The sequence below is a fragment of the Arvicanthis niloticus genome, chromosome 13 (assembly GCF_011762505.2).
Source record: "Arvicanthis niloticus isolate mArvNil1 chromosome 13, mArvNil1.pat.X, whole genome shotgun sequence".
Taxonomy (NCBI): domain Eukaryota; kingdom Metazoa; phylum Chordata; class Mammalia; order Rodentia; family Muridae; genus Arvicanthis; species Arvicanthis niloticus.
The window spans coordinates 75,102,390-75,126,479 of NC_047670.1; the positions used below are offsets into that span (position 1 = coordinate 75,102,390).

At 44.6% G+C, this 24,090-nt stretch overlaps 1 protein-coding gene and 1 long non-coding RNA gene across 6 annotated transcripts in view; one reads left to right on the forward strand and one right to left on the reverse strand.

Moving 5' to 3' along the window:
• Positions 1–936: 936 nt before the first annotated feature.
• On the reverse strand, positions 937–6,686 carry LOC143434171 (uncharacterized). Its single transcript, XR_013103500.1, has 2 exons — positions 6,355–6,686; positions 937–1,946 (listed from the first exon to the last, which is right to left on the reverse strand). It is a non-coding gene; the product is annotated as an uncharacterized LOC143434171 (long non-coding RNA).
• Positions 5,179–24,090, forward strand: part of Scn8a (sodium voltage-gated channel alpha subunit 8) — a 168,641-nt gene continuing 149,729 nt past the window's right edge. For 4 of the 5 annotated variants that reach the window (XM_076912117.1, XM_076912119.1, XM_076912115.1 and 1 more), the window contains exon 1: positions 5,521–5,606. The gene's annotated coding sequence lies outside the window, so the exon portion shown is untranslated. Of the gene's footprint in view, positions 5,276–5,520; positions 5,607–24,090 lie in introns of those variants that run through there. The other variant, XM_076912116.1, reaches the window with a different exon arrangement.

A 24,090-nucleotide genomic window follows, 5' to 3' on the forward strand; every position in this document is an offset into this window, starting at 1 on the left:
CACAATCACAGAGAATGATGAAGTTAGGAACTGACAATGGACAGCTATCTGGGGAATCCCAATCTGAAAACTAGATGACACACTTAAGATAGCGCAAGAGTATAATGGAATGATAAAGTCATTAATGGAACTTGAATGAAAATTTAACACAGAGAGAAATCTATAGCAGTAAAAGCCCAAATTAGGAAAGAAAGAGGGGACAGAACTGAGAAACCGGGGGGGGGGTGTGTGTGTAGGCTGAACAAACAAAATCCTATATAAGCAGAAGAAAGGAAATCAAGCCCAGGGCAGATCAATGGCAGACTTTAAAAGTCCCTGAAGAAAAGTAAACAAAACAGGAGTGTTTAACCAGAGAGAGAGAGAGAGAGAGAGAGAGAGAGAGAGAGAGAGAGAGAATGAGAATGACCAATAAATATCAGGACTGAGAAATGACACCACTGCAAGTTCTACAGACAGTAAAGGAACACTACAAGGTGTGGTGCACAATTTTATGCTCATAAATCTAACAACGTAGATGAAACAGGCAAATGCCCATGTCGGAGCTACTTTTCTATTGCCGTGAAGAGTCACCATAACCAAGGCAACTTACAGAAGAAAAGAGTTTCCTGGGACTTACCATTTCAGGGGTTAGTTTAGTTTATGGCCATCACAGCAGCCACATCAGACAGGAAACAGACAGGAGTGGGTGCTGAAAAAATAGCCAAGAGCTGCTGTGTTGAGTAAACACTGGAGATGCTGGGAGAAAGGGGGTAAGAAGGCCTCTTAAAGCACCCAAGTCTACCCTAAGTCTAAGTGGCATGCTTCCTCCAACTTGGCCACGCCCCCTATTCCTTCCCAAACAGTTCCATCAACCAGGGACGAAGCATTCAAACATATGAGCCTATGGGGGCCGTTCTCACTCAAACCACCACACCTTGGAAGAAATAACTACCTAACTTTACTCAAAAAAATTTTTTTTAATTTAAAATATTAAATTAATTAAATTAAATCTCAAACATCTCTATATTTATTGATTAAATTGAATTCCTAATATTTTTTTCTGTCAGTGAAAACTCCAGATAATTTTACTGAGTAATTCAATTCTACCAGACATTTAGGGAAGAAATATTATAAATTTTATAAAAAGTTTCCCAGAAAAAAAAGATGAGGCATGCTTCCCACTCCAGTCTACTAGTGTGACACCAGAAGTAGAGAATATTACAAGACTAAGATACTTCACAAACACGGTTATTAACAAAACATTAACAAATCAACACCAACAAAGACAATCAGTGATGAGCAAAACACAATGTTAGGAATTAATTAGTTTACATTTGAAAGTCAGTATAATTCATTGTGTTAATAAATTTAAAAAAGCCCACTTACATGAATCAACATTCATTTTTTTATGAAAATCCTTAGCAAAACAGAAAATAGAAGACGCTGCCCTCGATATAATAGAGAGTGTTTAGGAAAAGCCTACGGCTAGCACCGTGCTGCGTGGTGAAGGCTCAGATGGTCTTCCATCTTAAGACGGGGAATGAGCAACATCTGCTCACACTGTTTCTACTTAACACTGCAGGAAAGCGGGTAGCTAGCTACTGCAATAAACCAAAGAAAAGGAAACAGGACACATCCGGTTTGGAAAAGAGGAAACCAGAGCAGGAGAGATGGCTGAGCAGTAAGGTCACTGGCTGCTCTTCAGAGGACACAGGTTCATTTCCTAAGATCCACATGATGGTTCACCAACATCGAAAACAACTCCAGCTTCGGGAACTCCCACGCCTTATTCTGTGGACATCAGAAGGTGTGACCAAGGCAGCTCATAAAAGACTTTATTGGGGTTCACAGTTCCAGAGGTTGAGTCCATGGCCATCATGATTGGGAGCATGGCTGCAGGCAGGCAGGCAGGCATGCACCGTGCTGAAGCAGTAGCTGACAGTTGCCGTTCTTCTCCGCCAGGAGAGCTAATGGGAAGAACATGGCTTTTAAAACCCCATAGCCCATGCCCACTGACACACCTCCCCCAAAGCCCACGCCCACTGACACACCTCCTCACAAGAGGCCACACCTCCCAATCCTTGCCAAACAGCTGGGAACCAAGCATTCAGACAACGGAGCCCATTCTCATTCAAACCACCAACAAACACTCATGCAGGTTAAAATGTAAAAACATTTTTAAAAAGTGTTCATTTGTAAATGACATATACTTTGATTTTTTTTTCCTGGGGAGTCTATTTTTATTCTTCCTAGACAGGGTGACAATGGTTTAAAGAACTGATTCCAATTTGGTGAGTTTAACTGGGTTTACTTATGGGAACATGGACAACCTGCAGGCAGCTAAACTACTGGAGGAAAATTGTGCATCAACCTACCCCACCCCAGGAACCCACCCCACCCCAGGAACCCACCCCACCCCAGGAATCCACCCCACCCCAGGAACCCACCCCACCCCAGGAATCCACTCCACCCCAACAACCTACCCCACTCCAGCAATTGCTTACCATTTATATATTCTCAGAGAGGAGAGAGACTATTGTACCACATGAGTCCCCCCATCCCACACCTTTTATAGAGGAATGATAATGGGTTCAGTCCTGTGGGTAATCTATTAATCAAGGTAGCAAAGTTGTAAAATACAGAAAAATTAACTGCACTTCTATATAAATCCTGTGAATAACGGGAAACTAGAATGTACAAATTGTTAAGACATCCATCACACACACACAAACAAAACATTTAGGAACACATTCTGGAAGCAGAGTAAGACTTGTCTCCTGAAAAACCGCAGCCACTGGAGCTCTCGGGAGACCACGTAATGCTGAAACAGAGACCAGATGATGCTGAAACAGAATCGTTGGTTCTGTGGCCGCCGAAGTTTCCTCAGTGCTAAGTGCTTTAAATTTATGCAGTTTTGATCAAAATTCCAGTGATTTCTTGTTGCCATTGTTTGGTAGAACTTGACAAACAGATTCCAAAGTTTGTAGGCAAATGTGGAAGACCTAGACTGGAACGTTAGCACTGGAGAAGCAGAGCAAAGGTGAGAGGTGAGAGGCTAGCCCCCCTGTCATCCTGACCCTGTCTCAGCCTTCCCAGAGCTGGAAGAGAAGGTCTGTGCCACAAAGCCCATGGTACCTTTTGTGCTTAGGAAATCCAGGGTCTCATCAAGCTACATGTGTGCTTCCACACTGCACACCACACACACGTGCTACGACACAGCACTAGGTCTTCAGCGTGTAAAAGGGCTTCAACTGCTCTATTCCAAGGTTTATTTTAAAGCAAGAGTAAGCAGGGTTAGGTAAATATGTAAAAGAAACAAGAGTCCAGAATAAGAGCCTTATACATCTGTTTAAACATGTGGTCTACAGAAGAAGAAAAAGTAAATTGGACTTTGCAAAACTTAAGGGTGTTTACCTTTGGAATGACTTTGTCAAGAGACAAAAAAAAAAAAAAAGAAAAAAATAAACCCACACTAGGAAGCAACGTTTGCCAATCATGTGACTGTTAGGAGATGTGTATCTGTAAGATACAAATAGCTCTCAAGTTTCAATAAGCAAGCAGCCTCTAAAGTATGAAAGACCCAAATAGACAACTTCAACCAGCAGGGTTTACTGAGCCAAGGCATTTAACACATTTAGTCATTAGTGAAACAGAAGCTAAAACCGCAGTGGAATAATCCACCACACTATTAGAACGGCTAAAATTAAAAAGCCTGGTCGTGCCAGATGCTGACGAGGATGTGGGGCATTGATGCCCTACTGTGTTGTGGGATAAAATTGAAATGGCAGAAGTGCTTTGCAGCTCAAAACTTCTTCTTTTCTTTGTTGTTTTAGTTTTGAAACGTGGGGGCCTTGTACAGCCTGAAACTTGTGTTCATGAGAACGACCTTCACTGGATTATGCGGCTGGTGTCGGGGATTCCACCCAGGGCTTTGAGCACGAGGGCACGCAGGCTACCAATTGAGCACACCTGCAGCCCCTGAGTTTTCTTAACACGTTAAGTGACCTAAAGAGAAGCCAGTCATTTCCTTCCTAGATATTTATACCCAGGGAAATAAGAGAATGCCCCCATACAAAGATGCACACAGTGTTCATAGAGCTTAATTTGTAATGAGCAAAACCTAGCAGTAGCTTAAATGTCGTCAATAATCGGTTTAAATTTGGCATGTCCTTCCATACTGATTATTACCTGGTGGTAAGAAGAAATGAACACCTCTCAGGCAGCATCAGGAAAAAAAAATAACCTCAAAATAATCTTGCTGAGAGAAGTGTCCTACACCAAAAAAAAAAAAAAAAAAAAAAAAAAAAAAAAAAAAAAAAAAAAAGTTCATACTGTATGATATCATTAACTCTGAAAAATGCAAACCAATGTACAGTAATAGAAGATTAGTGGTTGCCTGGAGGAGGCTTTGTGTGTGGGGGCAATGCAGAGCTGGATTGCAAAGAGGCACCAGGAAACTTCGGGCAAGCCCATCACCTTAGTGGTAAGGAGCTCCTGCATGCACATACATGTCAAAATATATTCTAAACATGGAGCTTACTGTGAGCCAAATATATCTCAAGCAAGCTACTGTAAAATGCATGTGGTGGGCACATTCTGCCACAGTCTGTGCTGGGCTGTGTTAGAAAACTGTAAATGCACTTTCCCTTTAGTCTCTACAATAAAGCTATCAGTTTGGTGCCATGATTGATTGCTCCCTCCTAGTGACAGAACACTGAGGTTTGGACAGGTTGTCACCCTCCACTGCTTAGTTAAAGCGGGTGCTATTCCGTGTCAACTGAATTTGCGTTAGAGAGACAGCGCCAGGAGTCCTCCTCGCTCAAGCTCCTTAGGCGTGTGGAAGCAGTGCAAAGGCTCGTGTCAGCTTCACAGATCTACCCACGGAGTTTGGAGAAGGTAAGGTGACCTCTAAGCTTCCAAACCCGAGGGCTGTCTCTGCCACTCACAGCAGGCCCCTGTCGCAACACTGGCTTTCATTTGCTGTGCGTTGGATCAGTTGACTAAGGATCAAGTCAGAAACTCCGACTGCGGTCGCAGGGTGACCGGGCGTGCCCGGGAGCAAGGAGACTCTTGTCATTGACCAGGGCCGCAGAGCATCTATCGGGTGTCCACGCCGGTGCTGGTGGGGCCGGCGGGGGCGTCGCGGAGGCGGGCCCGGGGACGCTCGCAGGCGCTCGGGCGCGGCGCCCCCTGCCGGTCGGGCTCCGGCGCGTATCCAGTCCGGAGCGCGGGGACGCAGGCCCGCGAGCAAGGAGCGAGAGGGCAGGCGAACGGGCGGGCCGGCGCGCCCGGCAGGGTAGGTGCGGTGGGTGGGGCGGGCGCGGGGCGCGGGGCGCGGGCGGGCGGGCGGGCGGGAGGGTGGCCGGGCGCGGGGCACGGGGAGCGGGCGGGGGGCGCGCGCGGAGGGTCGCGCGGGGGCCCGGCGGCGGGGGCGCGCGGCGGCGCGCGCGGCGCGAGTCATCAATTATGCAAGGGCTCGCGCAGCGCGGGGGGCGGGCGCGGGGAGCGCTCCAAGATGGCGCCCACCGCAGTCCCGCCCGCCGCAGCCTCGGCGCCTCTGCAGTCCGGCCGCGCCTCCCGGGCCCCGCGCTAGGGCCGCCGCCGCCTCGCCCGCCGCCGCCGCCGCCGTAAGTCGCCCCGGAGCCCCCCGTCCCGGCGCCGCTCCTCCGCCTGGGATCCCCTCTCGCCCCGGGACCCTGGAGCGGGCTCGCCCCTCTCAGCCCCGGGGCTTTGCCGCAGAGCGCGCGGCGCGGCTCTCGGGCCGCGGGGCTCACGGGGCTCGCGTGGCCGCCGTGGAGCGGGGTTTCTGCCCTTCGTGCTTTGCACGGGTGTTTGGAAGTCTTGCTTCCTTCCACGGTGTTTGCCGGGGTTCCCGAGGAGGACGGGGGACCACCAGCTCCCACCCCTGGCTGGACGGACACCCTGCCCTCCAGGTTGCCTCGCCGCCCGGGGACCAGGGCTTGCCCCGGCGTCCCCTCGGCGCTGCAGCCGGCACCCAGCCCCCAGTGCCAGCCCGGTTGGGGCTCTCGGGCTGCTCTGCAGCCCCTCTTCTCTGCCCCCTCCCCCAGTCCTTACTGGTTCCTCCCTCATCAGGCTCCACATTGCTACCAACTGCAGAAGCCGGGGGACTCCTGGGTTCGTGGGGCAGTCAGGACACCTCCTGTCCTTTACTCCTTTACTTGGATGTATCAGTCACCCCTCTCGCCAGGGTGCTCGGGGGTTGTGTGGGAGCCCCTCGCGACCTTCCTTGGCAGGTTAGGATTCCTGCATCAGAGTACATCACTTTCAGAATATCCCCCTTCCCCCACCCCCACCCCTACGCCACCCTATGCAGAGCTGGTTCCTCTCCTCTCTCCCTTCCCTCCCCCACCTTACCACGGGCAGCAGCACCCTGGGCTTCCTGTTAGCGTTGGGATACAGAACTGTTTGCCCAGATCCACAGCTTGGACCCTTTCTCTCTGCTTCACCCTTGGTACCTTGGGGACCGCAAAACCTCTGCATTTCTCCTGGGAGCTCCGCTCCTTCCTCTATTGCCCGCAGCAACCACCGGTGGAGACTTGGCAGTTAACTTTCCGGGCGGTAGTGGGGGCTGTCAGACCCCTTCGGTGTCTCTAGGTTCGAGTTAGGATGGAGTGGAAATAATTTTTCAGCCTAATAAATCGGAATTCTCCAAACCGTGCACTCCTTCCAACTACTCCACCCTGTGCCCGCTCCCTCACTTACACTGCAGTTTTTGAAGCACGGGGGAATACATTTTATAACTGGAGGTTCCAAGATTCGCATCAGTGTTCATAATCAATGTCATCTGTTGGGGTGGGGGGTTGGGGGGAAGCATAGAAGAAACTTTGCATTGCATCTGGCCAAACTCGGGCAGGGAGAAATAGCAGGCTGCAAGGTCTGCTGCACAGGGGGAACTGCTCTTAATGCACAGTGGGCATCCGGGAGGGCAGGGATTGGAAGCAGGAAGTGTGGGTAAGGGCCTCTAGGGCAAAGGGGGGAATGCTTTTTATAACTGTTTTCTCGAGTTTAAACCTGGAGATCCTTTAGAGCGGTGTATATGTGTTAGGATTGGGGGATGTCTTAGCTTTCCAAGGAGATTTCGGGTGTGGTAGGTTTTTTAACGTCTCGAAGGCTCTCTTCCCTTTTCTCCATGTGCATTAGAAGATATGGGGGAGGGAGCCTTATTCTTTCCTCAAAAAATATGTTTTTGATGTGTAATGCAAATGGATGGACAGCGTTAATACCCAGTAGCAGGATGTCAGGAATCAAGAGGTTTAAGCTCAAAACGCTGAAAGCTTTTAGCATATTGTCTGTAACCTGGCTCTTGAAATACTGCAGCGTTTTCCTCTGGAACTCATGACCCGTAAGGCCTTCAGTTCTCCCTGAAAGAAGATTTGATTGCTGTGTGTGGGGGTAGTGATGGTTTGGTGTTCTGTGAGCATTCGGTCTGTCCTAGAAATTGCAGCTCTCCGGAGAGGGCTGCAAGCATGTTCTGTGTCCTCAGAACATTTGATGTGTGTAGATGTAATGTATCTCTTACTGGGATGTGGTGGATATTGTATAGCAATTCGTGATGGTTCTGGATAGCTAGTTACTGATTTCTTGGGGTCCGTTTAGGAGGCTGACTTTATATGCCTTCAGTTTTCGTTTGACTTTCGTATAAATATTCGGAATATTTTCTTTTAAATTAACTATGGATAGTGACTAGGGATATAGTATATTTAAAAACAAATAGCCATACAGTTGCTTGAAGGAGGACTCCAAGCAGTTCACCCTGATGCGCTCGCTCCTCTCTGCCTTGCCTTTCCTTGGCTTTATGCTTGCTAGAGCGGTACCTGCTGCGGTGCTGAAGGACAGCTCCCTGGCTCGTGTGGCTGAAGTCACAGACGGAAGGGACTGGGTTTGCTTTGCCAGCAGGCTTTCCCTGTGATGTGGATCTGCATGTGCATGCGCAGCTGGGTCGTACTTGAGGTTAAAGGTCTGGTTATCACATTTTTCTTACTCCCACGTAACTCCTCATTTTGACTGTCCCTCACGGAGGCAGTGCTGTTTCGGCTTCAACAGATCCGTATGTAAGACATACATTTTGCTGACTCTGTAGTTTCGGGACCTTTTTTTGTCATTTCAAATAGCAGGAAACTGTCAACATTACGGTAATTTGGTCTTTGCCAAAAGTAATTAGATAGCTTACCAAGTTAGACTGAATCTGAAGGGCATTTTTGCTGGGTTGACCTAAACGGTGAGCTGGGAATGGGACTCGGCAGGCCAGCCTGTGAACCATTATGTCATTGTGGTAGGCCCGTCTAAAACTGTTTTAAAATCATAGATTAAGAAGGTGGAACATAAAATTCAAGTTGCTCAGCCTCCTGCCTCCCTTGGGGATCCTTCTTATAAGACACCTCTGCTTTGAATACTTCGTTGGTAGGGAACTCAATGCCACAGGAAGTAGCTCACCCACGGTGGTTGAAATACTTTAATCTCTCTTAGAAGGTAACATGTATAACACTGAAGGACATACTTTGGAACTACAGAAGGGGCAAATGTCTTTCACATGCTTGCTATTGTGAAAGCCAATGTACTTAGCATTTTGTAGAGAACTGAAGGACACTCCACCTATTTGAAAAGAATGCAAAGCAACATGGCTACCTAAAGTAAGAGAGGGTTCTATGAATGGAAAGAAAACTGTCTTTCATGTTCTGGGGTTATGTAACAAGTTCTGGAAAGCACTTGATTTACTTAATGAGTGTTTAACCCCCGTGAATTATACTGAGAAGGGCCTTTAAGCCCACACTGTAGAAACAATATTAAACATAGCTTATCCAGAGTGTGGCCAGTTGCCACAGTTATAACAATAACACACACTGGCTGCAGAAACAGTATGGAGGAGAGTCCTCCTGACTTTTAGGTGCTCAGCAGAAGCGCTGGTCATGTATGAGTGGACCTTTTCCGTTTCAAGCCACACTTGCAGAAGTTACTTGAATGATACTTTCAAGCTGTATCTTTCATGTTCTTAGACTCAGGGTCTAATAGACTCCGGGACTCAGACACTGAGTTGTTATATTTCCATTTGCCTTTCCCCTTAACCCTTTAAATGATTTTCAGAAAACTAACTTTAATGTGAAAGAATTTACACGCAGAGTAATCACCACCCCACCCCCTTTAAGTCTCTTGGCTAAAATGTAGCACATTAACTTGAGGGGTAAAGAGCCTGATCAGTAACTTGTAACAGTGTATCTTGTAAACAGTAAAGTGTCATCAGGTGCTTCCCAGATGTAAGGCACTACATCAGACATGGACACATTTGCTAAATAGCACCAACTTCGAAACAATGTCCTGCTCCAAGCCCTGGCTGTAAGAGAGCCAGAGGTAGAAACACAACTTTGGCCCTGTGGGTGTATTGATTGGGGTAATGTTGTATGACTGTCAGGTTGAGCTCAGTGATTTTTACCTAAAAATAGTTTGCAAAAGGAGTGGAAAATAAACATAGGGAAAGAAAAAGGAGAAGGCTTCTGAAGTTGTTTCTGTCCCTTTGTGAAGTTAGGATACACAGCTAGGACACATAGTCAAATACCATGCCATGGATTAAGGAAAAGTGACCCAACCAATTGCCATCGTTTGAGGCAACTACAGACCTTGGAGTCAGACAAAGCCAGGTTCAAATCCTGACTTGGCTACTTGCTTTTTAACCTTGGGCAAGCTATCTAGTTTCTCTGGGTTTTAGTTGCTCTCATCTGTAAGCACAGGAATAAATAATACCTACATTGCCATGTTTATGGGGATTAAGTAAAAATCTGCTTTCTTTCTCTAGAGATTTAGCAGCTTAGTGGGTATTTACATGTGTATATGATATAGTATATATGTACTGTATTAAGTCTCAGTAGTCTGAAAGCAAATAATTCTTGAATGTCAGTCTGCATAGGAGGTGGAGTTTGCAGGTTCCATAACCTAAATGGACATTGCTAGACTCAAATAAAGAAACCTTACACCACACAGCTGCACGATTGCATTTGCCAAGGCAACTCTTCTCTCATCCGCCCTGAAGTACACTGTAATGTTGTTCCTTCCCACAAAGGAATGCTTTAACACTCACAGGCTGGAAGGCAACCGGACTGTTTTATCTACAGCTCTAAAGATGGAGTAGGCCTGAAGGTGGAGGCCTACCATCATTCTCACATGAGCTGGGTTTGTCAGCGCAGTAGAATTTGGAGTGGCTTCTGTCCTCGTTTTAATTTTCTTCTTGTGTGAACTTTGAATGGGCTATATCTGAATGGGCCTCATATTAGAACTCACAGGTAACCACCTGCCATGGGTCGTTTTCACTGTTTACAAAAGCTCAAAAATATTCTAGATGGTGGTTTTTAGAGCTAGATACGGCAAGTGTTGTTCCATGTTACAGCTGAGGAGACAGTGTACCCAAAGGGCGGAGTTGTCCAGGGGTGAGGACGACTCGAGAGGTGGAACCCAGGCTGTCACGGAGCTTGGTTGATTCACACTTAAAGATTTTTTTCCCCATGAAATTGTGTTACATTTTGATGTTCATATAACCAAGTAAAATGAACAGTTTTGGTTTATTTTAAGAAATTATCATTATCCTAGGTAGCTAAACATATCTTCGTGAGTGGGCATGGTGAAAGATTCTGAGATAGGCTGAAGCACCGCTCAAGAAGTGTTTGGGAGGGAGGAGTGAAGGGAGATGACCTGGGATCTGTCAAGGCTTTGAACTTGCATGTATTTCCTCCTGTGTGTGTTCTAACCCTCTGCCCCAGTGGAAAATCAGAACAAAGCTATGCTCCAAAGGCCCACCACACCTCTGTGTTTGCATGTCTTCCCCCCTGTGTCTTGCACATAATTACCCTTATGTTACCACCTGTGAATGCTGTTTTACTGCCACCCTATGTTAATGGGGACCATAGGAAAGTTTGAGTGTTGACACCTGGAGCAGCTTTGTTCATGCTTGAAGCTGGAGGACTTGGAGGCCAGAGCATGCTGGGATCGGGTGCTGCTCAGTGAGATCGAGAGCTCCAGGGTTGATCTTAGAAGGATGTAGGTGAAGAGAGTGCAGGTAAGAGGGGAAGTGGTCAAGATTTTCCTCAGGCGTGGAGATGTGCCACAGTGAAGGAAACTGGCACGAAACTGGGAGCCTGAGGGTTTGGAGTGGTGTGTGTGTGTGTGTGCTCATGTGTATGTGTGTTTGCTCACATGTGTGCACCCATGTCTGTACATGTTTGTACGTGTGTGCATGTTTGTGTACATGTGTACAGGCATGTGCATGTGTGTGTTTGTGCACACATGTGTGCATGCGTGTTTGTGTATACCTGTGCATGAATGTGTGTATGCACATGCATGTGTGTGTGCTCATGCGTATGTGTGTATGCTTGCATACGCTCACACATGTGTGTACATGTTTGTATGTGTGCATGCATATGTGTATGTGTGTGCATGCATGTGTGTGAGCATGTGTTTGTGCACACATGTGTGCATGCGTGTGCATGTGTGTTTGTGTGTATTTCTATGGCCTAATGATGGTAGGGAGAGGCTTTCAGTGTCACTGGGACTTGTCCAGAGGTCTGGAAATGGAGACCACTGAATCCCTCAAAAGCTCTGTTAACTGACTTCTTCCCTGTTCTCTTGATTAGTATGGCTTGTATGCTGTTAAAGGCTTTTCAGCTCCAGGCAGTACAGGCATATGGAAAAGTTGTGAATTACACTACTTTCTTAATAGCACTCCCACCAGCGTGAACTTAGGGAGTCAGGTTAGTTTTAACATTTAGATAACTTTTAATAATCAAAGGGATCAAAACTACTTCCTCAGTGAAAACGCAGTCCGTTTTCATGTGTCATTCCTTCCTGTCTTTATTCTAAAGACAGTCACTTAGCAAACCCCCAGAAGCTCAGGTTCTGTTGCAAACCATCACGAAGCAGCAGCTTTCTTGTTTTGCCAAGCAGTGTCTGTGAGTGAGTGAGGTTGTTTGTGTACGGTGAGCTCCGTATTTCAGCTCTTTAATTAAGGATAACTCCGTGAGCTTTGGTGCCGTATCCACTACTGCCTTTCTGTCTTAGTAATAAGCTGAATAAAATGATTTCAACGGAAAACAAATTAGTGCATTATTATTAAACTACAGAGAAATATTAAGCAGGCTGTAAATGAGCCTGGCAGAACTTTCTCAGAGGTCGGAATACCCAGAAACGTTGTTAGCTACAGGATTCTCAGTTGGGTTGTCTAGGATTTGGTGTAAAGAGATGAGACCCCTTGTTGCTAGGGAAAATGTCTTGAGTATAACAGATATGCTTTAAACACTGGCGTCGAGTGGCCAGGGTAAGGGAGCATTGAGAGTGTGAGGGATTATCAAAGGGTGTGGGGTATAACGGACATGGGAGTTAGGGTGTGTCTGTGAGAAGCGCTCATACCTTAGGACAGGTGTGCAGTCTCCTGAAGACTCCTGGGGGTCCATGTCTGGGCTCACTTCTGGACAACAGTGGTTCTGATCTCTCTGACAGAACACTGAAGCCTGGGAAGGCGGAGTCTCACTTGTTCGCTTTCAGTCTTGTTCTATCTTTGTTAGGACTTTACCGAACATTTGTTCTCTCTTTTCTATATTGTTTTCTTCACCTGCTTGCTGTGCTGGGAAAACTGGAGGGTGTTTTCCTGCTTTATGGGAAAGGGCTGACATGCTTAAGCTCACTGTTAGTTGTGCTGTAAGAGCCTCTCCACACACACAGTCTTGTGCTTTCTCTTCCATTCTGCCTTAAAAACACCTTTTCAACTTACTTGCTTAACTAGTTGCTAGAGACAGAGGGCTCAAAACCAACATGGTTGACTGAATTGCCTCTTACTGTCTCCCAGCCTCCCAGTGTGCATTCTATAAGCCCAGCTGTGAGTACTAGGTCTTGGGCACACACGCATGGTAGCCCCTCCTTGCCTGCCTCAACTCTTCCCATCATCCTTTAGAAAGACTTTGTCTTTAAAATATTTATTTTATACATATGGGAGTTTTGTCTGCATCACGTGCTTGTCTGGTGCTTGCACAGGACAGGAGGCATTGGATTCCTGTTCCTGGAATTACAGGTCATTGTGAGGAGCCATGAGGATTCTGGGAATGAACCTGGGTCTTCTGGAAGAGCAGCCAGTGCTTTCACTGGCTGAGCTGTCTCCCCAGCTCACCCAGAAAGACTAAATCATTTGGCGATTTGATCTCTCATTGTGATCCTTCCTCTACTTTATCACATGCATAATTCCTCTGTGTTTTCCTTTTATTGATGAAATTTTTACACCAATGTTTTGGGTTGTTTAATATAAAAAGTTAGTTTGGTTGGAACATCTTTTCCTACCACCTGAATTGCTTTTGAGGGTTTCCGTGTATAGGACCCACGGTCTAAGTGGTCCCTTGCTTTCTATGGGGAACTGCACTGTCCCTCCTGACCACAGCAGTCCACAAATACTTATTAAGTACACCTAAGGGAAAGGACTATGGCATGTGCTGAGAACTGTGTAAAGATCTCTCTGTATTCTAGAAACTTACCTGGTCAAATAAGTACCAAATATAAAATCCTACAAAATAGGGTTCATAATGGTTCATAATGGTTCATAATGGTTCATAATGGTTCATAATGGTTCATAATGGTTCAGTGGTTAAAAAGGGTTTGATTGCCAGCTGAGTGGTATAGTTGGCAACTAGTTAATAAGTTGATTTCCCCTGAGATACAGTCTCACTCTGAAGCACACTGGCCTACACATGTCTTCCAAGCTCACCTCAGACTCACGGCTGTACTGCCTCAGCCTCACGTGGGCCACCATGCCTGGCTAGAACGCTAATTTTTCAGAAAATCTTCAGACTAGTTTGATCTGAAGCAGGTTGTTGGAAGATGTCTGCTCCGAGCTTGGCTTTATGTTATGAGACGATAAGAATGTAGAGTGTTCTGGGGGAGTAGTGTGCAGTCGAGGTGGGCTGTGTACAGTTCCCCAGTCGCAGATAAACCTGCAAAAATAGCAGTGGGTTAGGCAACGTTAAAGGCTTTTCAGCTGTGCTCATGTCCATGGAAAGCGCAGGTTGAGAGGAGTACTAACCGAGACGCACGATCATCGTGGTTTAGGAAAATCACGTAGCTGTGTTTAACGGGATGGCACGGAGCAGGGCGTGGCACGGAGCAGGGCGTGGTCAGCTAAGTAACTGACAGTTTGATTTGGCCTCATCGTGTATGGGTGCAAGCTTTGACTCGTGGTCAGGATGGACAGGAAAAAAGAGCTCTGAATATGTGTGCCACATGGATGCTTATGTTAGGGGAACTTTTTTTCTTCTCATTTTAAAATTATTTTTCTGCAGGGGTTTCTCCCCATGAGCTTCCGAAGGGTTTTGTTGCTAGTGTGTGTGTGTGTGTGTGTGTGTGTGTGTGTGTGTGTTTTCCTTTTGGGAAAACCTGTCTTTTGAACTTCTTTAATTATTACTTTCTCCCTCATAAAGGACTCTGCCTTTATGTTGGAGTCTTGCTCCATTTGTAAATCATTGCTTTAATTAAAAAAATTTTAAGTTACACTTTATTCAATGAGGATGTATGTATGTATGTATGTATGCATGCATGCATCCATGCACAGGGGTACATATACCACGGTGCACTTGTGGTGGTCCAAGGGCATCTTGAGAGAGAGGGTTCTCTCCTTCCACCATGTGGGGTCTAGTCATCAGACTTAGTGGCAAGTGCCTTTCTCACTGAGCTAGCTCAGTGGCTCTTTGTTTACACACCCTCCCCTCTTCTTCAGTTACTGTTGTTACATGTTGAGTCCATTAGTATTGCCCATACCTGTGTTTGGGAGCTGACTGTTTGGTAGTGGATAACCAGTTGGGCTTGTCATTGACGGTAATTCTCCCAGCAGTAATGAACTGCCTGTGGCTCTTCATCTGGGTGGGCTTTGTGAGATTCCCCCATCCACGCTGGCATGTCAACTGGTGTCACTGTTCAAGCCTGTCTAGACAACTGTATTGTTGAGATTTTGGTTTCCCAGTCTTATACACAAGGCACACTCTTGCAGCAGATACCCTTGTGCTCTGGTATAAATCATTTTTCTGCCCCCTCCCTGTTCCAATAATTTTAGCCTTTTCCCTTCTGGATATTCTCAACTAATCATCCTTAAGGAGGTTAAGGAGTAAGAGGCGCACACCTTTTCTTAGGCTGTGACTGATAGAAGGCATTCCCTTTGCTGAAACAATGTATCTCTTTTCTTTTTCTTTGCATTGTTTCTGTGAACTGAGGCTCTAAGGGTAGCCACTAAAAGGCAGGTAAGAACAGAGGGAGGGAGGGAGGGAGGGAGGGAGGGAGGGAGGGAGGGAGAGAGGGAGATCTTATTCATGCTGTTACTTTCAGTTCAAGTACTAAGTCCTGAGCTGTAGACATCAGGAGTCAGAGCTGGCTTGAGTGAGCCCTCTGTGGATCTGAAACACATGATTGTGGTCACTGGCCCAGCAAAGGACTTGAGTGTAATTTGCAGCACAGGTACACCTGGGAACCTTGGTCTTGTTCATTCTTCTTCTTGTTAGCAAAGATCTTCAAAGGAGGAGGAGGAGGAAGAGGAGAGGAAGAGGAGCTTTTGGAATATCAGAATTGATATACCAAAATATATTTAGAAAAAAGCACATCAGGAATTCCCTTCAATAAAAAATAATTTCATTTGTTAAAATTTCTTTCTTTTTTAGCCACCAGAGTTGCTTGAATAACTTGAGCCCTTGTAAATTTCTTTACACCTACCTGTTTGTGCTCAGACTGTGGCCACTGTGGCCTACCATGGAGCCAGGAGAACAAGCTGAGATCATGAACATGATGTAAAGGATTTAGCACGCCCTGTAGGGATGCAGAGCATCCTCACAGCAGTTCCACAGGGAGCATCTCTGTGCTCTGTGTGTTTACACCGTCCTCCTATGTAGGATGCACAGGCTAAGGCATTTAAACAGCAGTGCATGGTGAAATGCTCTGGAGCTTGCCTGGGTGAGGTGGGTCCACTTGGCTCCCGCAGGAAGGAGGACAAACCACTGTGTTGATCTGTATGTTCTAGGGCAAGGAAGGAATAGAGATCTGTAGGTGTCTTTTTAATCTTCTGTTTGTAAGGCTTCTCCTTTCCTGTCTGTCTTAGTTAGGGTTTTACTGCTGTGAGCAGACACCATGACCAAGGCAACTCTTATAAGGGCAACATTTATAGTTGGGGCTGGCTTACAGGTTCAGAGGTTCAGTCCATTATCATCAAGGTGGGAGCATGGCAGCATCCAGGCAGGCATGGTGCAGGAGGAACTGAGAGTTCTACATCTTCCACGCTTCTACTCTTATTTGTAGCGGTAGACCTTGGGATATATGATTATGAAAAACCAGTGGTTGATCTGTGGAATCCAAGACATGGATGGTAGTCCAAATTTTGGGCAACCACATAAAAGATATGTTTTTATGACCAAAATTTAGAGATTAGAACACGACACTCTAATTCTGTGTACAAGGCAACAATATGCTCGAGACAACATGGAACTCATTCCTGTCAGTTTGTGACCTTTCCTGTTAGGATTCTGTCCCCAGGAATAAGAGTCAGTATGACTAGTATTTGGAAAACTTCTAGCTTAGAGATAGTGAATATATTTTTCACTTTAACATTTTAAACAGCTCTGGCTTTCTTTTTATTATATTTAAATTTGTAAACAGCAAAACTGAAGAAAAATTTTTTCTGAGTTAATAAAGATATAAATTCATATAAGTATTACTGCTGTCAGGACAATGAAGACTTCTACTGCCCTTCATCAGTCACTCTGGTCCTTTTGTAGTGACTCTTGCTTGGCCAGCCCTGACTGGCTCCCCGATCCAATGAGTCTACCTTCCCCAAGTGGCATATAAATAAATAGAATCATACCATGGCATCTAGTTTCTTGAGTCTGCACTCTTTTGTTCAGTGTGATAAGTTAGTAATTTATGTTGTACCGACTGGTTCTTTGTTATTGGTGAGTGGTATCTTACTGTATAGAATTGAATTGTCACATTGTGTCTAACACTGTGTTTAACAGTTTGTTTATTCATCTGTGGAAGGACATTCGGAATGTGGGATGCTTCTGGCTATTATGAATAGTGGCTACTGTTCAGGCCTTTGTGTAAGCCTAAATTCATATTCCCCAGAGGCTGTTACTAAGAGTGAGACTGCTGAGCTGGGTAGTGGTGCACACCTTTAATCCCAGGAGGGGGAGGGAGGGGGCAGAGGCACCTAGATAGATAGGAGTTTGAGGCCAGCCTTGTCTACAAAGTGAGTTTCCAGATAGCCAGAGCTACACAGAGAAATCTTGTCTCGAAAAAAAGAAACAAAAACCAACCAAACAAAAAGAGTGGCACTTTGGCAAGTATAAGTGTGTGTGCATCCTTTGGGCTGTGTAGTGTGTGCATGTGTGTGCACACAACAGCTTACACATGTGTAAAGACCAGAGGTAACCGAGTGTCCACCATCACTCCCCACCTTGTGTTTCTGAGACAAGGTTCTCACTGACCCTGGAGCTCACTTACTGACTGGACTCAGGTCAGCGAGCCTTCCTGTCTTTCCTGTGAGGACTGGGATTGCAGGTGCCTGCTGCTGGGCCCTCTTTTATGTGGATACACACTCAGGTCTCAACCCGTGCTTGCACAGCAAGTACCTTAAGCCATGAGACATTAGGGGTAAACTAGTAAACTGATTTCCAGTGTGGCTACGTCATTGTGCATTGTTTCCAGGGTCCAAGGGAGAGGGAACACTCTGTGTCCTTGTCAGGGTTGGCTGGTTTATTCCCCTATCTGAGTAAGCGAGGAGTCAGTGGATCCCATTGTGGTTTCGGTTTGTGGTCCTCTGGTGGCTAATAACAGAGTGTCTTTTACAGGCTTGTTTGCTGTCTGTACACTTGTGCTGAAGTGTCTGTTCCGATATTCTGCCCATTAGAATATACTGGATTTCCTATTGTGAGTTTTGCTTGTGTGTGTGTTTAAGTATATACTCTGGATATGTCTTTCCTCAGATCAATCGCTTGGACAGGCTTTCTCACAGTGCCAGCATTTCTTTTCCTTCTCACTTATAATACAAATTTAAAATATTTGATTAAGTATGATATCTCCCTTTCCCCTCTTTCTATGGATTGTGTTTTTAATGACATGTGTAAGCCCGTTCTGTCTAACCCAGGAAGGACTTGGACAACATCTTTAATAAAAGTTTTATGGTGTTACACCTAGACCTGCGACTCAAATGAGTTCCTTTTGCAGCGTGTTGGCTTTGTTCGATGTATTGTTTCACAGCTCCTCAGCACTGTGGGAGAGATCGCCTTTCTCTATGGAGCTGGCTCTGCACCTTTTCCAGGGCAGCTGGCTCTGCCTGTGGGTTTCTCTGGACTCTGTCCTCTTCCAATGTTTTGAGTGTCCCTTCACGTGTGCCACCCTTGACGGCCGTAGCTTTACAACAAGAACTTATGTCAGTCAAACAAATTTTCCTACTTTGTTCTGGAAATCAGGCAGAATTAGCTTGTATATATCCATAATTACTACTGGAATTTTGATCAGAACTGTCTTAAATCTGTAGATCAGTTTAGGAATTTAGTAACTGTATCCAGGCTTCTCATCAGTGTGTGGTTTATTTTCTTCATTTATTTGCGTACTATTTGATATATTTCATTAGCATTTTGTAGGTTTAAACTTGTATTTTGTCTATTTATGTATGTATGTATGTATGTATGTATGTATGTATGTATGTGTATGCACACACATGCACCCTGGTATACTTGTGAAAGTCAGACCATTTGTGGAATTCAGTTCTCTCCCTGTATAATGTGGAGCTCAGGGATTGAACTCAGGTCTTCCTGGTTGGCTGCAAGTGCCTTTGTTTGTTGAGCCATCTCACTGGCCCCATTTTATAGTTTAAGCATATAGATTCTGCAAATTTTTTTTTTTTTTTTTTTAGATTTTTAAAAACTAATATAAGTGCTCTTATTTCAGGTTTCAGTTTTTAATTTGTTTCTTGAGTGTAGCAGCATAATGGATTTTTTAAAATGAGAACTTGTGCCTTACAACTTACAAGCTCGCTTGTTGATTCTACAAGTTGTTCTTGGGACTTTCGGTAGATAATCGAATAGTCTATGAAAAGTGACAGTTTAATTTCTTCCATTTGGGTTTATATTCTTTTCTTCTTCTTCATTGCAAACTTCTTGTAAGATATTGGATGGAGGCCTTCTTCTTGACCGTAGGAAAAGGTGCCCAGTCTTTTACCATTAAGCTAGCTCCTGCAGGTGCCCTTAGCAATTGAAATTCCATCTCTTGATAGTTTGTTGCAAATGGATATTCAACTCTGTCCAGTGTTTTTCTTTTTTCTCCTCTGTGAATTGATATGGCCATATATTTCTTTACTTTGCTAATACATGATTTGAATTGCTTTTCAAATATTGAAGCCTTTGTGTCCCTGGAGTGAGTGATACTTGGTTGCAGTGTGTTGTTTTGATTTATTAATACTTTGTAAAGCAGTATGTGATCTCCCACGCCTTTAATCCCAGCACTCAGGAGGCAGAGGCAGGCCAATCTGTGAGTTCAAGAGCAGCCTGGTCTACATAATGAATTCCAGGACAGCCTGGAGACTCTGTCTTAAAGAACAACAACAAAAAGTTGTTGTTGTTGAGTTTTGTATCTATTTGAGAAAATCAGTCTGTAGTTTTTATTTTTATTTGTTTCCCTTGGGTTATATTTGTCAGGTTTTGGTGTTGATGCTAGTAGCCATGGGAGCCAGTTCATCCAATTCCTTCATTAACTGTTGGGTAGATGGCTAGGATGATGGGTCAGTAGGTACAGTGCATTGCCGAATAAGCATGGGGTCCCCAGCACTCATGTAGAAGCCAGGTGAGGTGCTGTGCATCTGTAGCTCCAATACTGGGGCTGTGGCAGAGAGAGGTGGCCTTCTCAGCTGGCCATCTTAGCTGAAATGGCAAGTTCTAGTTCCAGCCAGGGACTTTGTCTCGAGAAATAAAGTGGAAGGGCTGCAGAGGTGGCTCAGTAGGCACCAATGCTTGCTCTGTGAGCACTGAGTTCAACTCTCCAGTGCCCATGTACAGTCTGGGCTATCTGTGCTCAGCTGTAACTCCAGCCCTATGGAGGGTGGGGCCAGGTGGACTGCTTGAGCTTGCTGGACAATAGCCTAGCTCCAGATTCAGCAAGACACCCCACCTTAAGGGAACAGGGCAGCAAGTGATAGGGCGGGACTTCAGTTTTCTTCAGTTTTCAGTTACATGTGTCTGTGCACACACATATTCACATACATGAAATGAAGAAAAATTAAAAATACAAAACCTTGGCAGATTGTTATAGAGGAAAGCAGTCAGTGTTGTTGATTGCTGTCGCACCCCAGGTGTGTGTACCTGCACACACATGCACACAGATGTGTCTTATGCCCCCCACCTCACACATACAAATAAATCAGAAAAGAAACACTGTCGGTAGACTTTTCTGGTGAAACCATCTGATTTAGTGACTGTTCTATTGCTATGAAGAGACACTATGACCATAGCAACTCTTAGGAAAGAAAGCATCTAGTTGGGGCTTGCTTACAGTTTCAGAGGTTTATAGTCTGTTATTATCATGTTTTGGAGCATGGCAGCATGCACACTGGTGCTGAAGCAGTAGCTGAGAGCTACATCCTGATCGGTAGGTGGGGGGTGGGGGGCAGCGAAGACTGGTTCTGCACTGGCCTTTGAAGCCTCAAAACCCACCTCCAGTGACACACTTCCTCCATCAAGGCCACACCTCATAATCCTTCTAATCCTTTCAAATAGAGCCACTCTTGGTGACTAAGCAGTCAAATATATGAGCCCCTTGGGGACCACCTTCAGTCAAACCACCCTACTATTTGAACTCCCTCCAGGTTTTCTCTTACAAAGATTTTAAACCACAAATTAGATTTAAGTAACAAATTAGAATGCTTAAATCTTTGGAGTGGATATTTTGTTGCTTTCAAAGAATTGGTTCCCTTAATCTGAGTTGTCCAGTTTACATGTGTACATTAGTTTGCTGTTGATAGTTAGATCTGTAGTGATTTTTTCCTGATTCTAATGTGTAATTTTGAGTACATTTATTCTTTTTTTTTCTCAATTGGAAACTTCTAATGTTGATTTGCATATGTGTGTCCTCTCCTCCTTCCTCCTTCCTCTCTTCCTCCTCCTCTTCCTTTCTTTCTTCTTTTTCTTCCTTGTCCTCCTGCCTATCCTTCTTTTCTTCCTTTTGTTTTTTTTGAGGTGGAGTCTTGCTATGCATCCCAGGCTGATCTTGCATTCACAGTCTTCCCACCTCAGTAGTATAAGTTTTTAATAATAAAACTTTTTCTCCAAGTACAACTGTGGCTGAATTTGACAACTTTTGATACATTGAATTTTTCTTTCCCTTGAGCCTTCCTCCATGACCTTGAGTTTGGGTGTGTTGTTTGGAATTTGGGATTTTCCCTCAGTCTTCTTTGTTCTCTCATTTTATTCCATCATTCATTTTATATGAGTTTCATGCTTTAAAATAAGTTCTGTCTTTTGACCTAAAATAAAGTCTGTTTTGTGGAATGTCCCATATGTATTGAAGAGAATATGTGTTCTGGTGTTAGGGGGAATCATCTGTGGATAATAGGTATATCCAATTGGTTGATGGTGTTTTTCAGTTTCTTTGTATCCTTGGTTATTTTTCTGTTTATTTTAATGATTGCCGAGAAAGGAAAATCAAAGTCTTTAACTGTAATCATGGAATCCATGTACTCCTTCCCTCAGTTTTATCAGTTTTGAGTTCATGTATTTTAAGTCTCTTGATATATGCATACATACATATTCATATAGACATACACATACATATACACATAAATACATTTTAGATTTCTTTGTCTTTTTATGAGTTGATCCTTTGTTATTATTTAATGTCTCATTGTATTCCTAGTAATTTTCCTTGCTTTGAAGTTTATACTATCTGATTCTATTAATATAGGCATTCCAGATTTCTGATGATTCACAGTTTCATGATATTTATTGTATAGTCTTTTTATCTTTTTTTTTTAATCTTTTTACTTTGAAGTAACTTCAGACTCACAAGAACATTTCAAAAATAGTGCAGAGGGTTCCTTCATACCGTCATTTATAGAACCATGATACGTTTATGAACACCAAGGTGTTCACATGGATGGAATGCTATTACTAAGTTGTAGACTAATGACCTTTTCTGTTTCAGGGTCCAATCATATAATAATCCCTTGTTAGTTTTAGCCTGTATGTCACTGTGTTTATGTAGGTTTTCTTGTGGGCAGCATACTGTATGTCTTTTTTCTTTCTGTAATCCAGCCTGTCTGTCTATTTCTGTGTCTCTCTTTTCACGATGGTGAGAGCGCTTCCTGTCATAAAGTACAAGTGTGTGATGTGGCTGTTGGCTTTATGTTACCCAGCATAGCTCTAGAATTTATTCATCTCACTTAACTGAAAAATGTGCACTCCATGACTAATAAACCCACATGGCAATCTCTGTTCTAGTCAGCATGTTTTGACCATTTACAATTAAAGTAACTATGAACATTTAATTTTGGTATACCAGCCTGTTTTGTTTGTTTGTTTGTTTGTTTGTTTGTTTTGTGTCTGTTTCCTTTTTCTTTTGGGATATACACACACATGCACACACATGCATACACAACATGCATTTACACACATTAATTTATACGTCATGTTTTAGATTTCACCCTTTTTTGTCTGCTTGTTCTTTAGTTTTTTGAGACAGGGTTTTTCTGTGTAGCCTTTAACATCCTGGAACTTGCTCTGTAGATCAGGCTGGCCTTGAACTCACTCCATAGACCATGCTGGCTTTGAACTCACACACCCGTCTGCCTCTGCCTCCTCACTTTTTACTGTACCGTGTTTATAGTTCCCTTAGGGTTGCACTAGGAATTATCATACACACACTTAAATGTTCAGCCTGCCTGAAATCAATAGTTATTGTTTTAAAGGTAATGTCAAAGTATTAGTTCCACAGAGATGACTTTGCCTTCCCTCTCATGGCTTACATACTTCTGTTAGGAAGCCCCCAGTGTTGGGCTTTGCAATTTCGGCCTCATGCACATTTTTAAGAACTTAAGAGAAGTATAGCCGGCTCCTCTACTGCCCAGATAGCTTTCCATTCCTAGTGTCCTTAAACTGAAGCTCTGTGTTTCTGTGTAATTTCACTTTTCCATGTGAAGAAAATTTTCTCTTTTTTCTTTTCTTTTCTTTTCTTCTTTTTTTAAGCAAAAGGATATCAGTTAGGACAAACAAAACCACATGATTTGAAACTACTGATTAAAGCTCTTAGTCATGTGGCAGTATATGCAGGTTTTATATAGATACTTCTGGTGCCGTGAGTTTATGAGTGTAAGCCAATTATCAGCACCCCTCCACGGCCTGTGCATCAGCTCCTGTCTCGGGTTCCTGCCTTGAGTTTTTGCACTTACTTTTAATGACTCCATGCTGTGAGACGAGATAGACGTTGTCTTCCCTTAGCTACCTTCTGATCATGGCGTTTCATCAGAGCAGCAGAAACTCTTGCTCACACAGAAGTCAGTAGCAGGTCCTGGGGCTTTGCTGGGACAGACCTGACCATGTGTTTCGGGGAGGATTGTGGAAAAGCCAGTGCGTGCTCAGAGCTCAACAGAGTGTCCTGTCCGGGATGGAATTTAAAAGTCCTGGGAGCAGTATAGACAGTGGGGACAGAGGGAAGCAGACACCATCAGGACCATCTATGTGATACTTTGAATTAAAGACTCTGAAATGAAACCTTTGCCTTCCTGGAATACTTGATACTGGTCAGCCGGGGCTGAAGAATCGGCTGTGACTAAGAAGGGACCAGCACCACTGAGGCAAAGTCTCCCTCAGAGTCAGCACACAGAAGCTGCAATCCAGAGGGGCCACCCAAGCCTGTCCTTTGTCTGGCAGCCATACTTGCTGGCAGCCATAGTTGGCAATGTGTATACATCTCCCATGTGGAGTTTGAAGGCATGAAGAAATCATTTATTCTTTGTTTTGAGACAGGGCTTCTCTGTGTAACCTTGGCTGTCCTAGAACTCACTATGTAGACCAGGCTGGCCTGCCTTTTTCTCCCTCTCAAGTGCAC